This window comes from Rhamphochromis sp. 'chilingali', assembly GCF_963969265.1.
Source record: "Rhamphochromis sp. 'chilingali' genome assembly, chromosome: 2".
Taxonomy (NCBI): Eukaryota; Metazoa; Chordata; class Actinopteri; order Cichliformes; family Cichlidae; genus Rhamphochromis; species Rhamphochromis sp. 'chilingali'.
In genome coordinates, this window is record NC_137930.1 from 47258386 (window position 1) to 47276807 (window position 18422).

Sequence of the window (18422 nt, forward strand, 5' to 3'; positions counted from 1 at the left end):
TATTTTTTTCCACCACTGACTGCACAAAAAAAGCCACAAAACACTGTTGGATGATTTCACAACCATGCATTTGAATCGATAATTCAAAGCCACAACTTTATTTAAATGCAGAGACATGAATGTGAAACATGTAATTATGGTTTAGTCACACACAAACAATTTAAAGTACATATCATATTTTTGGTATTTACTCAGGCACTCATGCAGCGCGACTCACATGTTTTCATCCTGAATGTACATCAAGCGTGCAAACACACACAAATCCACTCTCGTGGGGATAATCTATTAATCTATTATGCAGCATCAAGGCCTCTCATCACCTCGGAGCTGTTACAAAAGCAGATGCTATAGGCTGCCGAGTTTAAGTGGAAAAATCTCACTTTTTTCTAATATTAGTCTCAGACTGAGTCGCCAGGCTAATGCATCATTTTCTGTAATGATTTCCTTTCATTTGACTTTACTTGTGAGGACATTTGCTGACCACAGCTAAACCCTGCCTTCCTACGGGCTTAGACGAAAGGAGGTCTAATCTAAACACGGGCTCACTTGTCCTCAACATATATACGAGTACACACAAGCGCAAATACACTAAATACATAAACAATTCTACATTAATAAACACAAATCTAAGCTAAACTGTTAGGTGACAACTGATGGATCAGCCTGCTCTGAGCTGCTTTTGCTGTGATTACTATAGCCGGTGCCACCCACCCTTCCACACACATGCACGCAAATGCATACACACAGCTTCAGTGAAAAACTGATTACTACTTCAGCATCGGCTGCTCAGTAAGTCAGAGCAGGCTGTCTCTCTGATATACGCAGCCTCCTGGGTGCTCTTAAGTGTTACATCTGACCCTCAGTCAAATGTCTGAAAGGGCGGAGCGGGGGTGCAGTCTGAATGCACGAGGAGGGAGAAGAAGATGAAAAAGTATTTAATAGATAGAAGCAGTTAATAAAGAGTGAAATGAATCGAGGGAGCAAAAAAATAAAAAATAAAAATGCAAAGACCGGAAAAAGGATAGAGAGGACAGGAATGGGAAGCTCAGTTCCAGCGCAGGTCCAGACTGATTATTTGAGAACTGCTGTGTGTCCATTTGTGTGTACAGTATAGCTGAGTGATTTGCTCAGTGAATGCGAGGGTCGTAATGTTCAGTGCATGTTGTCTCTTACTACCTCTGGTGGAACGCAGCTTCCACCGACTCTGCGATGCAGGAAAAATTAGAGGAGGGTGGATAGTGGCATGCTGTGAAAAGTGAGACCTGAAAATGTTAATAACCATTAATAGTCCATGATAGTCCTATAGACTGAAACCCATCAGAAATACAATGTAACCAATTTTACTGAGAAATTCTATACCTGTTCTCATTTATGTTGCTTTTTTCTTGTTACTTTTTACTTTACTGAACCTTATTATTGCAGTTTTTACTGCAGTAATGAAATGCAGTTTATTTGATGCATGTAGGTTAATCCAGGTGATTTTTTTTTTCAAGCTTTCAAACCCAATTTTAAGTAAGTCTAACGAGCCTTCTTTACAAGTCATCCAAGTTTCAAAGTACAGGTTTTTATTCGTTTTTACAACTGGCCAGCAGTGCCATCCATTCACAGCCAGATTTAAATTTAGTAGAAGAGTGCGGGGTTTGAATTTCTCAGGCCTTCGTTGTATTACACAGCGATATGAGTGTAAGAGCCCAGACAACCAACAAACAGCAAACCATAATCCACGATCAACTCAGGTTATCCAAACTGGAGCGATGAGACAGCGATGGGCAACTGGGGAAGGAGAATACAGAAGACAGCCTATATTTAGCTGACAATATTGCTGGTGCTGTGTTTATGAGGGAGCTTAAGACTTAGTTTCTTGGAACTGGTGTCTCATATGGCCAGGAATGCCCAGACTCTTAACTGCCAGTGATTGGGTTTCTCCATGCAACAGTACAAGGGTTTATTGGTAAGCATGGCAAGCAGGTCTTTTGTGATTAGAAAACGGTGTATTTCGGAGTAGCATGCTATACCAAAAAAAAAAAAAAAAAGATTCTTTTAGTGCATGACAGAAATGTGGCTGATTTTTTACATTTTTCACATTACCTTCTAAAGCTACACTATGAAACTATGAACACATTTTTATATTTGCAATAAAACCATCACAGTGAAAGAAAAGTGTTGAATAATGAAGCCAGAATGAAAGAAAAACATGTGATCATTTTTCTTTGTGTCACTGTTTTCTAAAGACAATAAGAGACTTAGAGAGTTAGGTGTATTTTTTTAGGCATGTTAGACAGCTGGACATGACAGTATATGTTAAAAATCAATTATGCTCTATAACCAATAACTAATCCTTGTTGTCTTTGAGCTGTATGGTCATAGTCGTCTGCACATTTATGTGTCCTAATTTAAAGAAGAAGCTTTTTTTTTTGGTCTCGACACGACTCATTAACAAAATGTCGCCTGACACGTAGGCAGAAACTGAGTTATTATGACTGAAAAGAAACAACCTTCCCCCAGTGAGACGGACAAAAAAGAAAGTCTTCCTATGCCGAGGCCCTCTCAGGAAACACTAATGTGATGGTAATGTTACACCAGTACCTGAAAAACAAATTCATTTTCACAGGCATCACTCCGAGGCTCTCCCAAAGCCTTTTCATATTGTCAGATATCTAGAAAAACATCAAGACTTTCCCCTGGAAACGGTTCTCCTGCCTAAGATGTTTCTTGGAAAGTGATACTGGTTAGATTGCCTGTTTGATAACTGAACAGAGCATGCACTGTTGAATGAGAAGTCTTAATTGTTCATCCCCGTGCATTTATAGTTTTTCTGCTTTGTTTTCCGTGTTTGCTTTGGTTGTTTTTGTTTTTGTTTTTTAATGTGACTCCAGGAATCCAACAAGCTGTTAATAGCATCATTATTAAATCTTTGTAATATGCACGTTTTTCACCTACTGTCTTTAATAATCACAATAAATGTATGCCCAGCAATTTTTCCTTTTTGGTTTATGGTCCTTTCTTTCCTTTGCTGTCGATGGAAATTTTTACAACCTTTAGCTCTCAAATGCACTCGGCAAATAAAGTGCTGGTGGTGGACAGCTATCTAAGTCTCCTTCTAAAACGTGAACAGTAACTTAGAATCCCTTTGTGTGTGGAAGAAAAACGAAAACCAGGGTCGGTATTTGGCAAGAAAGCGTTGTTCAGATCTGGCCTGGAACCTGGCGACTTGGCAGAAACAATCAGGCATTGTGGAGCGTGGACGGAGAGGGACCTGTGACAGATGAGAGCGGGAGAGAGAGGGCCCCCTCTTAGAAAAACAGTACACAAAGCGCCATTCAGAACCCAGGTCCCTTCTGCCACTTGTGGAGCTGGAGAAGGGCTCCGACAAAGGCCCCCAACTCAACCAATTGGGTGTAAAATCTCCAGCCGTCCCAGCTTTACAGAACTAAGGAAGTGGGAAATACCAAAGAGACAGAGAATAAGAAGAAAGGGAGAAAAAATCAGGAGAAAGAAAATAAGGACTTTTCTTGGAATTGTTAGTCTTTTGGACAGGCCCAACAAGAAAATAAGGTGAAAGAGACCAAACCGAAGATTTTAAATGGAACACTGAGGCCCATCTCCAAGTCTTTCTCTGCAAGAAAGATGACATTATCAATGGCATTCGCACAATACCATTTTGCATGTCTACACATTATATGCCACTTTTAAACTCAACAAAGTAACGCAGGGAGACGTTTGCAGAAAAAAGTGCTTGATGCTAAGAGCAGAGCAGTGGGCTAGTTTAGCCATGATGTTTAGCATTTTATTGGAGCATTAAACCACACTGCCACTGTCATTAAAAGTTCTCCATTACGCATGGAAAACTGTAGAAGCCATGCATTTCAAGTTTCTCAAAAGTTGTACATTATGACTGGTGTTTACAACAATAAATACAAGAACACAACAAAGCCCAGCAGAAGTGTTTTGGCGGAGACGTTAATGGGACAGAAACTAAAGTATATCAGTAATGTGTGTTTCGTATAAGACTGTAGATACATGTTTTTTTATCACCCGTTTACTGTTAGTTTGTCATTTCTGCAACTTTTTCGTCACATTTTTGTCTCTCCAGAAACACTTGGGTCGTATTTCGTGAGGTGTTTGTGCACTTGTGCAGCGTTTTTTCCTATTTTCCGATGTTTTCTTAAGTTCCAGTTTCTTTGATCTGGCATACGTCAACATGAAATTCTGCATTGGCTTTCCAATAGAACATTCTCATAATGAAATTAAAAGTAGATGTAATATAAAATGAGCTGATATGAACCAGAAAAATTTCTTAAAATTCATGAACAACAAACAATATCCAAACATACTTGATTTTGTTCGTTCGCTTTGCTGAAAACGTAAGGAATTGTTTAGTGACCATCAATGAAGTTCATTGAGAATTCACAGGTGTGAATGGGTGATGTGGTTTCTTTCAATGGATAAATAAAGAAAAAGAGGGAGAACTGGACTTGATGAGAGCAGCTCCCCCAACTCCTAAATCTTATGTCTGTCTGGACTCTCATTAGATCATCGCAGAGCGCTGCAAACAGAGGGCACTGTCATAGGTCAGACATGTGGAATGTGAACACACACATGCTGCCCTGTTTTCTCCCAGAGATTTCTCATCATGGGTCTTTTGCCCAAAATAGAAAAGTTCAATAGCAGCAGCAGTTACCCCCCCAAACCAGCCAATTTCATCACTGGCTTAATAGCAAGAAAAGCAGTTTTGTTTTCTGAAACTCCAGCTCATTGGATTTCACTTACAGAGGCAGCTCTGTAGCTGTGCAACCAACAAGTAGCTGTTCTATTTCACTGCTGTAGTTTCGTATCACACGCAAAGGCAGGTATTCTCTGACCTTTTCATGACTTAGGTGAAACAATGAAAGAAGGTATACAGTGGGCGGATGCTGTGCATGACTGTTGGGTCCCAGCAGTGTCTGCATCAATCAGCCATCACAGCCAAATCCTTCCACAAATCTCAGGTAAATAGAACTTATTGTGCGAGTATGTTACACTGAGCGGCTCTGTCAGAAAATATTTACAACCACAAGGCACTCAGAGGGGAAGGGTAGAAGAAGCATTTAGGCAAGGTACAAAGTACAAGTTTAGCTCTTATTTAACAGACTGGTGTGATTCTAAACTGTAAGAATATAATCTAATAGTTGAAAGAAAGCTTTTTTAAATTTCTAACTTTATTTAAACAATGTCATTTGCCTCTGTGAGGGCAGATGACGTCAATTTTTGTCTGCAACAGACACAACATGTTGAAGGTTTATTCATATAATTGGTTTAACAACTTGGTGTAACACAAGTGGTGAAGATGTTGGTATACAGTTTACATACCAGATATGAAATAGTTTGGAGGCAATGTTATAAATGTTTTTTTTAACAGTGCCAACACAGAATTTCCACACTTTCACAAATGAACACAAAGAACACAGGGAAAACCCACACAGGCACAGGGGATAATGCTGCCCAACTAACTTACATAGAAAACATTTTATTTCTATCACGTCTGGAAATAGACCAAACAAACATATTTCTCTACATGAGAGACGGCCTTATTAACTGCTGATTGGTTATAAGGTGTAGTTTGTACCTTCAGTAATATGGTGGCGATGTTAAACTGGTTCCACACAGTGAGATCAGAACTATAAAATGTTCAGTCTGTCAGATGAGCCACTGAAAATCAGTAAAACAAAAACAAAGACAGAAAAAGAAGATTTGGTGGATTTCTGTCATTTAATTAGCATTAACATACCATATCAGGTGCAATATGTTTATATACAATATATTTTAAAATCATGTTAATGATATAAAATTTTACTTGGAAAAAATTGTTGTTGTTTTTTTCCAAGTATCAATTTACAAAACAAAAAGCAAAACAAGAAATCCTTCCTACTTTATGAGAATGTGGAAAGAAAATATTTTTATACTCCCCAGCATGAAAAAAATGCAGTTCAAGGATTTCATCTGTCATCATACAGACACCTGGAGCAAACACAGGGTTTGATGTCTCCATTAGTCCTGCTGATGTAAAAATCTTAATCAAAGCCAACGGTGGAACGGTTACCAAATTATGAATGCATCATTTGTCAAGTGGGCGTAAACACACTTCATTATGCTCTGGGCCTGTGTGTTCGGCCTCTGTACCTCGATGATGCCGGACTAAAACCGCAGACCCCCAGAAATCCAGAAGTGGCCTTAGTGACCAACACTCTCCCTTGTGCTTTTTATTTTTCCTGGCATGTGAACACACCCCTAGGTAACACAAATACAGTACACATATACATTTATCTACTTCATGGCAACGATACAGCGTAAACCAATGAAGAGACCATTGAAAACCAAAGTCAACACTCAGTGGCTCAAAGGGACTGTTTGTCTGCAGCCCCTCGCTCACAGTAGTTAGAAGCCCTGGTCAGTGTGAATATTTTCTGTTCTAAGGCATGCCTCATAATATGTCGCATTAACAAAGTCAAACAGCGGACGTAATTATACCTAAAAATTTATAGTAACAAATACTGAAGGATTATAGAAGTACAAGGTATCTGTATAAGTTGGAAGCTTCCAAAAACTATTAAGAAACAGACTGTTTAATGAAGCACAATGTGAGGAATACAAAGTAAAGTATGTTTTTAATTGCTAATCGTGCTCAAAGGTGTAATTTCTTGTGAATATATGCATGCATATGCATAATAAATATAAGGCCACATCCAAAAGTTGAATCAAAACTATGAGTCTGAGTATTATGTAACTTTTAATAAAACTGAACATTCATAAACGAGCATATTTTATAGTCGGGTGGAAACAAGGCTTACATTATGATGGCAATTACTTGAGGACCCTTGAAAACCAACACACATTTGTTTCTGTTCTGCTCGTTCGTTTAAATGTCTACACCAGCATGCGCTCGTCTATGATCTCGCTTTCTGCTGACCTCTTTACACCTTTGATTTGTATCAGCTTAAAGCACACACAGCTTGCCATATGACAAACACCTTATGTGAGGTATTATGCTACAGTATATATCTGCGTGAGCTGATGGCACTAATTGAAGCAATTACCTTTGACCTCTGGAAGGCACCAGAAACCTTTGACCCCTTTGGGAATGAACATAACTCCACTGTGATGCACAAATAAGCTTGTTGCACAAGTTTTAAGCCTTGCTGTGCTTTGACCTCCGATATAGTCACTGAGAAGCTGTAAAGAAGGGTGAATCCAATTATCTTAAGAATAAAGACAAAACCATAAAGTCCTTCTTTTTCAGGGAGAAAGACATTAACTGTACTTGAACTCATCCTTAAGAACTGAGTCAATATTAAAGTGTTTCACTCTGCACAGGTGCAACTGGGTGCGGTTAAAATATCTCAGAAGAATGCAAATATATTTACTAAATCAAATACATCAAGGAGATTAACAATCAAATTGGGTTCATTTTCCAGAGGATTAAGTTTCAAAAGTATATTTCAGGGTGACAGCGGCAGTACAAAGTTATCACAGAAGCTTGTGGCAATACAACAGCTGCCCTCACACATGAGTGATCACATTAGCCCAGAGGCAAGCAGCAGAAAAAAGCTTTAATAAGTAATTTTAGGACTCGAGGGTCTCGCTAAGTTTGAGAACAATCATCAGACACGCTCAGACATGTTCAGTGTTCTTCAGTCCTAATTTACTGCATTGGCTTACCCTGTTCAAAGTTATAATTCATAAATTGTTGACTTAAGAGGATATAATGGTCCAGAAGAATTCAGGTCTCAGAAACGCATCACTGATATGACGTGCCGAAAAAACATCCTGAAAAATGCTCTTCGTTAGGAAAAAAAGCACAGCAATCCTAAAAAACAGTAAATGTTTATAGCATCTTTGAACACAAGGGTGAAAAGACATAATCAGTGCTAATACCCAGATACAGTGCTCTGAAAAAGGACCGGACGATCTCAATTAGTGACAAATTCCGTTTGAGCAGATTTTCCGCAATAGTATTTTTTTAAATGCGTCCAATGCTTTAAATGCTTAGATCGTGCCATTGTAATGGAAAACCAAAATCCTTTAAAACTTTGATGCAAACAAAAGAATTAGAATCAAACAAGCAGCTCTAGTGTGTCACATCATCTGCAGGAGCGTCCAAACAGGTGGCTTTTAGAGCACCCGGGAGGCGCGAAAGCCTGCTAATCCTAGATTAGGACTGACAAGTCGTTTCACTGCATGTCCCCATTGTAATCCCAGTTGCTGCTCTATCCGCTGACAATAAGCGTTGTTCCCTATCTGAGAAAGAGCTTTGACGATTTGTTAGCATGAAATGAATGCATTATTCAGGCGCATGCTACTTTCAGTCAGTCAATAAAAACATAGTTTTATTCAATTATTAACCATTTTAAATGCATAATGTGTACAGATGGCCCTACCAAGTCATCTTTGCTAAGAACATGGGGCTTTTCTTCACTTCATTTTGATAGTGGCTAACATGTACGCAACATGCAAGGAGTAAAGATGGTGGGAATGTGATTGCATTTTTAATGTATCAGATGCTTATAGATGCATGTAGCCGAAACTGCAAATCCAAGAATATAAAATCTTTACATTTTCCTAAAGTGGAGTTAATATTATGAAATTATCTTTCCGATTAAAGCATACATTGTGTGTCTTCCTCATGCTTTACAGCAACATTGTTGCAGATGTCTGTTCTATGTGCATTTGTGTTCCCTCACATTAACCCTGAAGGTACCAGCAGGGAAGGTTTCAGTGCTGCTTTTTGAATATTTTAAATGTTTCATTCCTTTTTTTTTCTTTGTCCAATTGTGTCATTTTTACACTGAATTTACAATGTGGCTCGTTTTACAATAAAAAGCAGCAATAACAAAAAAACATTTCCTCAGTTATTTACATTAACACTTTTTAAATTAAAATGGAAATTTTAAAAAAGGAAATTTTTCAAATGTACTTTTTTAATTACTAAATTCATTTTCAAACTTGCTTGCCATCTGTTTTTTCATAAGAAAGGCTACTTTGTCTACATATGCAAAACCTCATGGTTAAATTGAACATTAAAAACTTAACAGTAACTGTAGAGGTCAAGAAGGCAAATTATTGGTGATACATATATATAAATATATATATATTTCAATGTGTGTATTGTGTGTGTGAAATTATTTAAATGACAGTTATGCATGAAGTGATAGTTAATATTTGATACCTTGGATGAGTCAATAAACACTTGTATACTGTAGCAGAGAGAAATGAAATACTGAAGAGACAGCCCTGTAGCTGGTTTAGAAGAAAACAGGCAATAAAAACAGAATAGGTCACAGTGCATTTTTTTGTCTGGAATATGAAGAATGTAAAAACACATATAAAACTATACACAGCCACAGCCTTGGGTGTCGAGAAGTGTGCGTGCGTGCTCCAAGATCAGAGCCTCTTTAAACCACACAAAGTATCCATTGTCCTACCTTGCAGAGAATATACATTGTTCATGGTGCACAAGGCCTAACTTCAAACTAGGTTGTTAATCTAGCCAATCACAGCAGTCGATGTTCACAATGACTTAAGTCCTTGAAACAGGGCAAATATTTAATACTAAGGTGGAGTTGATCGTTCCAGAAAGACTGATGTCAGCTGTGGACAGTCTATCGATTGTGCATAATATAATGAAATCCATCTTACATTTGTTTATCTGACTAGTGGATGATATGAACATTCTGGCACACAAGCAACACGAGGCATGTTTTCAGTTAGTTTGCAATGGACAGGAAAAGGCAAGTATAGCAGTAAGACACAAAGAAGAAGAAGGAGCTATAGCACGTCTTCCACTGGAAAGCAAAATAACCACGGGCAATGAATCAAAATAATTTACAAAAAGAACTTGGATTGGGTGGAGCGCTTTATGCGAGTGTGTAAATATCCCTCTCTGCTTGCTCTCAGTTCGTGGTTGGACTTGAATGTGACGGTTACTCGTCCAGCTGCTTGATTTTTATCGCATTAAGTAACATATCTGGACAAAGGTCTCACGGGACCCACACAAGAATTTCACAGTTGCTGGAAGGGAGCAATGTTTTTAATACAGCAGAGTTTCTTTTCTGCCTGGTGCCACTGGATGATTCTCGTCCTCTGTACGCTCGCTCTCTCTCTCTCTGTACAGCTGTTTTACTCTCCATCACAGCACTGGGCATGCAGGCTGTAAATCACAATTAGGGGGTTCATTAGATATGGCTGATTTATTAAGACCCAGGGCTTGTCTCTGAGCCTTTCAGCCATATATTAGCTAACTAAAGATCTCATACATAGTTATGAGACATGCTGTTTACTGTATGGCATATAGGGTCATATGCCAATAGACATTAATTATTGAGTAAGACTCCATAGGTTAAATTAATAGCATCCAGGCGATAAATCATTTGGATTTGTGTATTTTTCTTCAGTGACGCCTGTGTGGCACGCTTTTTTTCTGCATATCTGAGCGTGTATCTTTTTTATATAACAACAAACTGGCAGCAGCATCAAAATCTGTCTCTATTATCAGCAAGCAAACCGGCATTTGAAAAGGAGCCAAGTATTTTGGAGCCTTATCCAAAGGCTTTGACAAACATGCTCTAGAGCTGCTCGCCCTCTTAAACACAAGCACATAAATTTGGCCTGCATTCATTTCCCAGTTACTTCAGTCTTAAGTGTCTCTGGTATACATAATACAGCATTGTTACCCCCGTAAATTATCGCATTGTGTGTCAGCTTTTGTCAATTGCCTGAAAACACAAACCTCGATAAGGTGGTGTACATACTCTGAGTTATTTCAATTTAAATGTTCCGGCCTGCTATGCTTCGTCTGCCTGTACTGAATGCCTAAACTTAGTAAAGTACATCAGAAAAGCATTGCAAAAACATCCTGAAACTGCTAATCAAGCAACTTTTGATTTCGAAAACAGCCTTTCACAAACTTGGGCTGCTATCCAAAAATTGCTTGTGTTATTTCTTGTTCCTCCTTACATACCAGCATGCCTGCTCATCCCGTGTCACCTTATAGGCCAAGCTAGTCCTATGATTAGTTACAGCTTGAACAGGTGAGCTTCAACTTGTCCAGACCTACTTATAGTGAAATCCTATTGTTAAGAATAGAAGAGGGTTTACAGACACAGAATAGATGGGAAGAAGCAATAAACAAAGTCTTGATTCCCTCAAAACCCTCACAGTACTTAAAAAGACGCTTATATCATAAGATCAGTCGGACATAGCCTAACTGCATATAGTCGCCTGCAGGATAAAATGAAGCTAAACATCAGCTACGATTCTGTGTCAGGTGAATGTGTGTGATGGAGTCACTCATGAAGGCTTTAATTTTATGTAGCATTTGTAACATTTTGGTTGTGTCAGTTTCTAACTTTTTTCATGATTAAAATGCTAATTATTATTGTTGTTTTCAAAATATTAAAAAAAAACTGTAACATCAGCCAGTCATAATTTCTCACCATCAAGTTTACAACGTTAGATGGAACCTGTGTATACTGAGCCCCTTTGGTTTTAAAAAAATTGTTTTTCAACACCAACGTTAAGCTCCTAAGACTCATAAATGCATGGAGCATTTAAAGGTTACTAATCTGAGCACAGGCATGTACTTGGAAACTCAGCACATACTTTCTTCTCGCTGACTCTTGCTACATAACTAATCGAGGGTGACAGAGAACAAAGGAGAAGATTAGAGGATTTAACGTGCGACACACAGCCACAGGTCAGCAGGAGGTTTAGTCTCTAACTGTGATTATGGGCAAGCAGGTGTCATCAGAAGAAGTAGCCAAAGACAGCGCATCTATGCCCTGCTGAACTGCTTGTTTCAGTCCCAGTGGGTCAGGCCTGCGACACAAGAATGTTGTGTAGCTGGGTAAAACTCAGAGACATTACTTAAACCACTGACACTGCTTGAATCTGACAGCTCCAGTCGGTGTAAGCCTTTGTTTGGTACTAAATAAACATTCAAATTTACTCCAAGGACTCTTTTATTACAGTGAAAGGCGCTGTCTTACTACTGCATGCCTAATATAATATGAATAACAAGCTTGTTATTTGTAAAACCGAAGTGATTCCTTGAACTTAAATTCTCATTTCAAAGTCCTTTCTGAAAACTTTCTGTGTATAAAGTCAGATGAATGGATTATGAAACGTGGCTCAGTTTTCAGCTTGTTGTCTCACGAGCTTTGAGAACATTTGTATCATTAGCTATAGTTGTCCAGCTACTTTATCAGCGTGGCCTCTAATTGCTCGACGGCACGGTTGATGTTGACGCTAACCAGGAGCGATGTCATCCATCCTCTCCTGCTACAATGGGGGTCATTGGATTAAGTTCGAGCAGGCTTTGTTAAAAGCTGGCGCAAATCTAATCAAGGGAGAGACCTCAATTATGCTAGCATGTACTTAAATGATCAGATCACTAAATTTGGAGGAGGGGGTTGGCCACTGCAGGAATGCAATCAGCGGCCATTAGGGCAAGTTAATTTTTGCTGATGGCAGCTTTCAAATGAGATGCAGGATTTTACTTTAATGAGAATACTGTAATTATGAGGCTGCTATGCTGTTGTGTGATGCTGCAGTGAACTGTATTCAGGGTTGCTTAAATTTTGATCGTAAATATAAAGCTGAGACAAGTCTCTTAACAGCAAGTGCTTGCACTGCAGGAGAGCCATTGTTGCAGATGTGCTGTTTGCTTTTTGACCTTCCTTCTTTCCACTTACACAGTCAACACAACATTCAAACACAAGGTATTTAAAACCCACTGTTTTTAATGAAGTGTTGAAGGAAACCAAACAGCTGAAAAAAAACACCTCATTCCAGCTACGGCATGTTCAAGAATGCAAAGAGGTATAGAAGCATATTGTCTGGAGAGAATAATACGCTGGATCACTGTGATCTAAGGACCCGGTGACATCTCCTGTAGCACAAACCACAACAGAGAGGCTGACCCTGGCCTCAGACCTCCATGACCCATGGCAGGTAAAACAGAAACCAATCATTCTTAATGTCAGTGAGTTTGCTGGCACTCCTTAACAGGAGGCCCGAGGTCTGAGTGTAGCAGCAGTTACCAAAAAAAAAAAAGATAAAATGGGCAAACACGCATTGGAAACACTTACAGTCCAGACACATATGCAAATAACCATGAGCAGGTTCCTTTCCAGTATTTTTTTTTTTTTTTTTTTGAGTGGAAATTTGCACATAAAAATCACACAAAACCTTTGACACCTTTTTTAATCTATGAAGAAATTCTTAAGTAGCAGCTGAAACACAAAGTGAATAATGGGAATAATGAAAGTGTTGCTTCATTTCACACCAGTTCAAGACAAGATCTGGATATCTGCAAATACTGAAATGTTTCTGTATATTGATGCAAAATGATTTTGTAACTTTTGCAGCAACAAATATTTATGAATATTTTTTGCTGCAACTGCGGAAACAAACTCCCAAAATGATAAAGAGTTACTGATTACTAATGGAGCCAATAGCAGAGGAAATGCAAGAAATATTCCCGTGTGCTAAACCTTTTTTCACAGACACTCGCCACTCATCAGTAGTCTGCAGTTCAACTTTGCCAACTGTGTCTCTGATCCAGGGATTAAAGTCAACAGCCTTCCATGTGAAGCAGGATGTGGATGTAAGAACCAGCTCGATAAATCAAAGGTTAAAATATAGATCCAAACTGAGGTCCCTCTCCTACACCTCCCTACTTTCTCCCTCTGCCTGATCATCCAGCTTGCGCATTACCTCATCAGAGGAGGATCTGCCTAAAGCCACAGCGGTCACACAACAGACAAAAGCGCTCATCTCCAGGAAGCCGCTGCCGCTGCCTGTGGTTTTGGAGAGAGGAGAAGAGAAGGGAAAAAGTGACTAAGCCCCACGGCTCCTTTCTTCTCTCTGCAGACTTAGGGATAAACGGAGGGATAAAGCACAGGGGGAGATAATATTTAGAGCAGGCCCCATTTCAAGGGCAATAGAAGAGAGAAAGTGGGGTATGAGCTTGGGTGGTTTGGGAAGTAGCCACAAGGGTCGGTCTATAATGTTACTGGCAGAGGGCCTTGCACCATGGACTTATGTGTAAGTGGGGAGGAACTGCTGCTGGCTTGGCCCTGCCTTAAAGCCAGGGCTGCTGCAGCTCCACGAGCCTCTTCAAAGAAAACCAGATGGGTCTCTGATGGGATGTTGATGAGGCATGAGTGTGCAAAACACCAACGCACATACAAGCACAAACACATATAGGAAACAACAACATACATAACACTCACGCATATGTACTCTAGCAGTTCACTTCTCTTTTCCCATCCCTGAAAATGTCCTTTTAAGGTATCCTGTCCACCACAGAAAAGTCATATGTGTGGATGAATCAGAACAGTAAACTAATTGTACAACTTGAAGAGGACACAACAGAGTTCTGCTAACATAAGATTAACATGAGGTTAACTGCGTAATGTTAACTAAGCAACACTAAATGTTGTTAGATGCTGCCCATTAGCAGTAATGCAGCTGAGTTCTCACACAAAGCTAAAGTCAAATGTTGTGGAGCAGATAAGGACATTTTCCTGGGGGAGGCCAAACAGGTAACCTCAGTGGGTTCATTAGCTTATTAGCTCATTTGTTTACTACGAATCATCCCAACAGCTGCTTGCTGTCTGGTAACTTGTCTAACTCTTTGCAAATGACTTCTATTACAGCAGCTATGTGTAACAGAGCTCTGAACACAGGGCTATCATTCTGCATAAAGTGGTCTTCCTTACTGCTCATTACGGCTCTGATTGAGATTTTCAGAAGACCACACTAATATCGCCTACAGCTTGAAATCCCGTGCCGTGGACATGGTGTGTCAGTTTATGGGTATATAAGCTCTGATCCTAATTCCCTTATGGAGCATTAAAACATTTTGGATTCACCGAAAAAGGAAGAAGAAAAATGTAGTTTTCCACACACTAAATGTGAACACGCAATAATCGACATTATCCTGTTTCACATTTGGAGCACTGCCCAGTGACGCCACAGACACATAACTGCTCTTCTGATCATTCGCTGGATATTTATAGCAAGTTAAGGCTTCAATTTTTGTAACTCAAGCACACAACATCCTCTTCCTTCCAAAGTCCTGTGAAACAAAGATGCCATAAATCATCGCTGTCACGACAGGATTGGTACCCAATAAAGACTGTGATTTTGTTACGAGGGTCCACTTGTCATCTTACCGTTATGTTATTGGATTTGAAAAGCAATTGCATGTTAAAAGACAGAATAATTTGATTTTGAGTTTGCAAATCAGCTGATGAAATTAAGGATGTTTGATAGAATTATAAGCGAGCCTAAGTCACCTGGGTGTTTTCCCCCAATCTTTATACAGTTCCTTACTTCAGCGCTTTTATCTATGACAAAACAAAATCTGTGAAAGGATTCCACAGAGCCACAATATTGCTCCCTAAATTGCTCTAGTTGATCATTCTTTTTAGTTTAACCAAAGTGGTGCTTTCTTTGATTTTTACTCATACTTCAGAGGGATGAAGGGGTAAGTACACTCAGTAATCAATCCATCCATCTTCTTAACCACTTTCTTCTCTCTTTATCTTTCTTTCCATCCGTAACCTGGCTTATTTATCTTGTGACCTCTTGCACTGGTCCCATACCCAGGTAGCAAACTGCAGTTCTAGTTTGTGATAAAAGATGATCTGACCTACCAGTGACACAAGGGGCACTAGACAGGGCCTTAATAGGTATTCTTAAACAGGAGGATTAGCCAGATGGTCAGATCACTCTTTTCTTCAACCTCTGCCATCTGTACATTTCATATGTCTCTGCTGAAACCACTGAGATCAGCCCCAGCGACTTCACCCGATTAATTTAGGCTAGTGTTACCTGCAGCACTATTTGACTCCAGATATAATCTTTATTGCTCACAGAGAGAAAGTCCATTAAAAGGCACACTGTAGGTCCCAGCAGTGAGAGGTTCCTGGAGTGATGCCTGTGGGAGCCTTTAAAAGACCCCTTTCTTCACCCAAGTGAAAGCGGCAATTGAGGGCACACAGGACAGAACACTACCAGGAGTGGAGGTCTACATTTGCTGCGAAACAAAATCAAAAGCAGTCTGTCTGTAGCAACGGAGGAGTGAGAGGTGGCTGACAAGCAAATAGCTGGATACAGTTTTGTTAACATGGGCTAGCATTCACACACACACACACACACACACACACACGCAACTCAGGTAACACAACCACTGGTGCAAAACCTGGCATGTTCAAACACCAGCGAGAGCCGCTCTGTGCTGCTCTGCCAAAACAATAGTGTTTTCTCTGCAACAGCTTATCATCTGCCTTGTTACTGAAGCTGTTATCCGAGGTGCCAAGCAGTGGCACAAAATCACAAAGAAGCTGGCGTGATACAGTGAAAGAAAGTACTTGTCATGTCAGTGGATGAGGAAAACTTACAGAAATAAGAGGCTTCAGCTCCAACACCCTCTTCACACTTAAGGATGCACTTTAAAATTCATGAACATCACCTAGAATAGAGCAAAACAGACAAAAACAAGGAATATTTTGTCAGATAACATCTATGATGAGATGAAAACTGACATTTTATGTGACCCTCCAGGGCGACAGCCTTGCCATGCAAATCAGGAAATATTTTTCAGTGCTACATTTTTTGCATCACGCCAGCAATGGTTTGACAAACTATGAAAATTTGAATTGGGATCTGTTCTTGGAGCACAGTGAACACTCTCACCCCACCTGGGAGCTCTCTGTAGCGGATGTTCATGACAGAACAGAGCTCCTGTATCAAGTCCGCGGCAGACCCAACAGAGGATCAGTGTATTTCTTTCGCAGCACTTTCCCCTGCACAAACAGCGGCGCACACTGAGCCATGCAAAGCCCAACAAATGACAAACAACGTGATTCTTGTACGCGACTTTGAAGTTTAAAAAAAAGAAGAAGAAATTGGCTGAAATCTGTCTTAATGTGGTTAGCGATGTCTGATATTTTCTTTTAAAAGCTGATTCCAGCGAGAGCACGGAAAAGAAATCTCTCATCAGGTGGACAGCTCACCATTCCTAAAATAACCCACTCTCACTCCCGAAGCTAACCGGGGGTCAGCCTCATTATAGCCTCACTCACACACACACACACAAGTGCAAACCACAAGCAGTCATTTGCTAAACCGGATAATAACAAATAATGACAACACTTTGAAGGTACCATGATCAGGATGGAGTGAGTCATCACTCTGAGGGAGCCCCAGGATGAGAGAGAGATAGTCATAATTAAGAAAGGAAGGTCATTAATTTATGAAAGAAAGAACTGACCAGGATAAGGAGGCTCTTAAAGAGAGAGTCTGTGCAGACAACGACAGACAAAGCAATTAAACACACCAAAGCAGCATTTTTCTGATGCCGCTCATCATCAAGTCACCCAAACACAGCATCTAAGTGCTACAAAGGGGGCCATACAAACACCCCTTTGATTCTACCATTTGAGCCTAATTGAGAACAACGAAGAAAAAAGCAAACACTGGGCTTATATGATCTTTTATTCATGTCTTTAATCAGCCAAATCATTCTCTCGTAGAAGCATTTTTCTCTCAGGGCACAATTAAATCGGAATCTTATTCTGAACGGAGAAAATCAAAGAAGTTCTGATAATAAAACTGATAACAAATAATGGGTAAAAACACATTTTGGTGAAACATCCCTGCAAACATTTCTGTAAGATGCAACTCTCTTTGTGTGTCTCTCTGTCTTTGCCTTGAGCAGCCACTGACTCAAAAAGCCACTTTCTCAATCAAGTGACTGCGAGTTGGATTCCCCTGAGCAGCGTTCACACTCCGCAGCTCTCGCTGACCCGTCTGAACACGTTCCAGATGTCTGCAGAACCAGTTATTCTGTTTCCTCTCTTTCTTTTTAACCCCCCCCCCCCCCTCTCTCTCTCCCTCTTTTCCCCCGTCATTCCTCCGTCCACACACCCTGCCACTCATCTGCAGATGGCAGATCTGACACCTGGAGGATGCTGGGTAATCGGAGAGACAGCTGGCTGTCCAGTAGAGGAGCACTGCCGCAAAAAATGCACAGACTCAGCAAAAATCCTGTGTGTAAGGACCCACTGGCTTATGTTGGTGTGCGTGTTTTCTGCAGGATTTCTGCACATGTCCACATGTGCATATGCAATGTGTAAACAGTGCTTATACCCAACGGATCTGCTATAAATGTGTGTACTGTAGAGCCTGAAATATAAAAGAACAAAAAGAGAGCTAGTCATCTGAAGTAAATTAATGCAGGAATTATTTACCCAGTTCTTCGCTGGAAGCAGTGAGCACTCAAATGGACGTTCATAGACCAGGTGACACACACTGGCTGTTTTTATTTTTTCCTTTAATACGTTGTGCTTGCACACTCATGCTCAGTTGCTGCTCTTCAC

The 18422-nt window shown here is 40.0% G+C and overlaps 1 protein-coding gene across 5 annotated transcripts in view; it reads right to left on the reverse strand.

Moving 5' to 3' along the window:
- Positions 1–18422, reverse strand: part of LOC308392683 (transcription factor SOX-6-like) — a 104333-nt gene that overhangs the window by 71769 nt on the left and 14142 nt on the right. For 2 of the 5 annotated variants that reach the window (XM_080875851.1, XM_080875852.1), the window contains exon 2: positions 16443–16513. The exons of the other annotated variants lie outside the window; for them this stretch is intronic. The gene's annotated coding sequence lies outside the window, so the exon portion shown is untranslated. The remainder of the gene's footprint in view (positions 1–16442; positions 16514–18422) is intronic. 5 annotated transcript variants of the gene reach the window in all.